The sequence below is a fragment of the Arachis ipaensis genome, chromosome B2 (assembly GCF_059453495.1).
Source record: "Arachis ipaensis isolate K30076 ecotype BB chromosome B2, ASM5945349v1, whole genome shotgun sequence".
NCBI lineage: Eukaryota > Viridiplantae > Streptophyta > Magnoliopsida > Fabales > Fabaceae > Arachis > Arachis ipaensis.
In genome coordinates this window covers 11,838,200-11,843,575 of record NC_142437.1, presented here as the reverse complement: position 1 = coordinate 11,843,575, position 5,376 = coordinate 11,838,200, and the positions used below count along the sequence as shown (strand labels likewise).

General features: G+C 36.3%; 1 long non-coding RNA gene across 1 annotated transcript; it reads right to left on the bottom strand.

The window, feature by feature from the left end:
* Window positions 1-2,619: 2,619 nt before the first annotated feature.
* Window positions 2,620-3,409, bottom strand: LOC110268706 (uncharacterized). The gene is made up of 2 exons (XR_002357078.2): window positions 3,082-3,409; window positions 2,620-2,908 (listed from the first exon to the last, which is right to left on the bottom strand). It is a non-coding gene; the product is annotated as an uncharacterized LOC110268706 (long non-coding RNA).
* Between the last annotated feature and the right edge of the window lie 1,967 nt (window positions 3,410-5,376).

Below are 5,376 nucleotides of genomic sequence, written 5' to 3'. Positions count from 1 at the left end.
TCTCACACCAACTGTAGGCTTCAATTCCAAACTTCAACCTGAGGTATATTCGCCACTCCAAAATGTACTTTAACAAACAGATTATTCGTGAAATTCTCAACCTCATCATATACTTCGCGACCCATTACTGGTCAAAAATCTAACTTCCGCAAACTTCTTCACGGGACTCAAAACCCTAAAACATCCTGTGATGTCGCACGCTTACAAGCTCCACCTTTTGTGTTCACGAAACATATCATAAAGAGCTAACGCACCACTTGCTATGTATAACGGTCGCACGTGACATCAAAACAAATCTCAAGTCACTAAAAAGATACAAGACCTTAGAGAAAGAACAAGCAACTCGGACAAGGTTCACAAAGATTTCAACGATTCACTTTGATGCATTAAACAAGTCCAAAAATTACATCAAAGAATATACAAGTCAAGAAGAGGAGTTTAAATAACACAAGGCAGATATCTAAGAAATTTAAGAGGACATATGCAATTAGGATCAAATGAGAAAGCATATGAATAAGGAACAAGGTTGAAAAATAATTAGTTAACTTTTTAAGAAAGAAATCTCGAATAAGAAACTCTCGGCAAATCTTGAAAGAATAGATTCGTAATCGAGTAGAATCAAGAAATTAACTCCTAATGTTCCCAAAACCCACGATTCACGTTACTTATTACTTCTATGTCGTCTATGATAATCCATTAGTATTTCCATATACATGAATCATTAGTATTAAGTTGGCCAGACCTAATACCATGAGAGATGCAACGGTCGACTAACAGCATTAATCAATAGACAATCATGCATTTGAAACTCAAACTCTTGTCAGTGGGATAAGTCCTACTGCATGACAGACACTCAGAGTATGCAGTAAAGCATAGTCAGTCCATTCCCAAGGCTCTAACAGGGACGAACTGCAGAGGAACCGACGAGAGGTGCGGATGCTTTTATAGCTGCGATGAACACCATGGCTGAGGCTGTGCGTGAAACGGCAACTGCTACTACGCGAGCAATTGACCGTTTAAGGGAGAGGAACGGAGATCGTAACGGACGACGCAATGGTGAGCGTGGTGGAGACGGTAATAATAATGAAGGTGCTGGAAACCACGATAACCCCATGACACTGGCAACCTTTCTGAAAGTAAATCCGCCCAAGTTTAAGGGGACGCTTGTTGCAACTGAAGCTGACAATTGGTTCCATGGTATCGAGAAGTCATTGCGAGCGCAACATGTACCAGAAAGACAGTACGTGGAATTTGCGACCTATATGCTGGAGGGAGAAGCTGAACACTGGTGGCATGGAGTGCAACGCTTGTTAAGACAGGTGGTGGAAGAGATTGACTGGGATACTTTTAAGGAGGAATTTTACAAAAAGTATTTTCCTAGAACTGTTCGTGATGCTAAAGAAATGGAACTGATGCAGTTGACGCAGGGGAATATGTCAGTGGCAGAATATACTCGAAAATTTGAGGATTTGTGCCGATTCTCTAAGATCTGTCAGGGAAACCCAGATGATTTTGAAGAATGGAAGTGTTTAAAGTACGAAGGAGGACTTCGCGACGAGCTGATGCATTCATTAGTCCCGCTGGAGATACGGAATTTCGCAGAGCTTGTCAATAAGAGTCAGCTGATGGAAGATTGTGAACATAAGATGGCAGTGTCAAGGATGGGACATCCAAGCTTACCGCCAAGAAACTTTAATAATTTTCATAGGCATGCGGTACAGCAAAAAGTTGATTTTAAGGTACCAGGAGTACCTATGCGAGGGAACCAACAAGTTAGAAACTTCCCTACGCGCTCTACAACTGGGAATGGAAATAGGCCAAGGCAGGATACCGGTAAGCAACCTCAGCAGCAGAGTCAGGAGGGCCCAACGTGTAGGCAATGTGGAAAGAATCACCCTGGTAGGCCTTGTTAACTTGGACTGAGAATCTGCTACCACTGTGGTGAACCGGGGCATATAGCAAGCAATTGTCCAGAAAAGTTGGTACGAGGAATAGCTAAATCGCAACAGCCAGGGAGGGTATTTACAATGACTACTGAAGATGCTCGTACTCGGACTCCCTGACCCAATGTCAGTATTGTGTTAAGACTCGCTCCTTAACTGCACTTTATGTTTCTGGTGCGTCACATTTTTGTATTTCTTTAACTGCTATACGTAAGTTGAGACGAGATGAGGATACACAATATACCTGAGGACTAGAAAATAAGATAAGAACCGTTTACTCGCACCTGCTTATAGGTAAAGAAAATGTTAAGGACAAAATTTTTTTTTAGGATGAAAATTTTCGTTTATAACAATTTTCGAGGACGAAAATTTTTATAAGTGGGGTAGGGTGTAAAACTCCGAATTTTTTTTAAAAAATTAAATAATTGGTTATTTTAAAAAAAATTATTATTTTAATAGACAAAGTTTAAATTGATCTTTTTATTATTATTATTATTATTATTATTATTATTATTATTATTAATGTTAAAAAAAAAAAAGGAAGTGGCCGAAGCCATTTGGGAAAAAGGAAAAGAAACTTACTTATATGCATTTCAGCATATGTATATATACATATAACCAAAAGAAAGAAAAGAAACGTGGCTTGTAAATATATATATACATATTGATATATTCATGACACCTAAACCCCTTATGTGTAACCTTTTCCATAAATCATCATCATTAACACCTAATTAGCATTGCATGCTTTATACTGGAGTGGTACAAGAGAGATAGAACCGAGAGAAGAAAGAAACCGTGAGCTTCCCAAAACTTTCCGGCTTCGATTTCTTGTGATACGTAACTCCAATAAAAAATCTAATCCGATAAAAGTGTTCGTATCTTCCTCCTCTACGTGTTGGCGTTATATTTGTCCGGTGGAAGTCGACGGTGACGTAGCTCCTCTACCCCTTGAGTTTGGCCAACTGGAGTTCAAACCAGAAAACCAATATCAATCACAAAATCAATATCAATCACAGCTTCAATTCAAACTCATCATTCAGTCATTCCAAACAATCATAAATTATTTGCAAATATCCACTAGACTTCCGTGGCATTCATAATTTAAAACAGTTAATTTCAAAATAAAATCCCCTACCTTTGTATGAAATCAAAATCATCGAAAGCTCCGGAAAAGCTTTCTGACTGGGTTGCTGAAGGAGAAAGCGTCAGAAATCCTCTGTGCTTCCTAGAACTCCAGTTAGCCGAACTCAAAGGAAAGAGAAGCTACGTCACCGTCAACTTCTACCGGACAAAAATAACACCAACACGTAAAGGAGGAAAATACAAACATTTTTACTGAATTAAATTTTCTATTGGAGTACGAATTTAAAGAAATCGGAAAAAGAAGATGTTGAAAAGTCACGGTCTCTCCCAAGGGTTACTCTCGGCTCTCTCTCTCTTTTTTGAAAGTTCAACTCGGTTATGAGCTGAAGAAAGAAGATCAGAGGGTGATAGAAACATTGCATAAGGATATGTGTCAAAGGAGGGGTTTAGGTGTCATGTTTCCTTTCCTTTCCCTTTTCTCTTTCTTAATCCATTCGGCCATAATAAATGGCATTGGATGATAACTCATGATTAAGTGCCTTTGGTTAATAAGGGAAAGAGACATGTGTTATGTTTTATATATGCATACATATGGATATAAGCCATGCTTTTTTTTTCTTTTCTTATGGCTTCATTCTTTCTTCCTTTGATTCCAAATGGTTCCGCGAATGATAAGAAAATATAGTAATATAACATAATATAGTAATTATAATAATAGAATGAAACTAAATAATAATAATAATAATAATAACAATAACAATAATAATAATAATAATAATAATAATAATTCTTTTATTTATTTTTTTTGAATATTTTATTATAATAATAAAAATAATTTAAAAATCTTATAAATTTTAAATTCAAAGTATTATAAAATTTAATTTAATTATTTTTAGGAGAATAAATTTTTTAAATAAAATAATAAATTATTATTTAATTTTTTTAAAATTCAGGGTGTTATATCCCACTCACCTTACATAAATTTCGTTCTCGAAAATTCGTACAAACAAAAGATATTTTATACTACTTTATTTTTTAAACACATTTAAGGAAGAAGCAAAAATATCTCAGCATATATACATATATACAACTTTCAAATACTTTGATGGTCATATGGCATAACAAGGGTAGAAATGTGGTTGCAAAGTAAAAGTAACAAGGCAGATTCGATATAAGAGATAACATGGTTTGATCATGTGATGGTAAGGCAAGATAACGAAATGTTATAAAACATGCATGGGGTTAAAATGATGTGCTTAACGTTCACACACTAATCTAATCTCACACCAACTGTAGGCTTCAATTCCAAACTTCAACCTGAGGTATATTCGCCACTCCAAAATGTACTTTAACAAACAGATTATTCGTGAAATTCTCAACCTCATCATATACTTCGCGACCCATTACTGGTCAAAAATCTAACTTCCGCAAACTTCTTCACGGGACTCAAAACCCTAAAACATCCTGTGATGTCGCACGCTTACAAGCTCCACCTTTTGTGTTCACGAAACATATCATAAAGAGCTAACGCACCACTTGCTATGTATAACGGTCGCACGTGACATCAAAACAAATCTCAAGTCACTAAAAAGATACAAGACCTTAGAGAAAGAACAAGCAACTCGGACAAGGTTCACAAAGATTTCAACGATTCACTTTGATGCATTAAACAAGTCCAAAAATTACATCAAAGAATATACGAGTCAAGAAGAGGAGTTTAAATAACACAAGGCAGATATCTAAGAAATTTAAGAGGACATATGCAATTAGGATCAAATGTGAAAGCATATGAATAAGGAACAAGGTTGAAAAATAATTAGTTAACTTTTTAAGAAAGAAATCTCGAATAAGAAACTCTCGGCAAATCTTGAAAGAATAGATTCGTAATCGAGTAGAATCAAGAAATTAACTCCTAATGTTCCCAAAACCCACGATTCACGTTACTTATTACTTCTATGTCGTCTATGATAATCCATTAGTATTTCCATATACATGAATCATTAGTATTAAGTTGGCCAGACCTAATACCATGAGAGATGCAACGGTCGACTAACAGCATTAATCAATAGACAATCATGCATTTGAAACTCAAACTCTTGTCAGTGGGATAAGTCCTACTGCATGACAGACACTCAGAGTATGCAGTAAAGCATAGTCAGTCCATTCCCAAGGCTCTAACAGGGACGAACTGCTCTGATTGGAATCAGAGCAGTTCGTCCCTGTTAGAGCCTTGGGAATGGACTGACTATGCTTCATTGCATACTCTGAGTGTCTGTCATGCTTTATAACTTGTTCTGATAACAAGAGTTTATGTATTATATGCATGACTGTCTGATGATTAACGCTA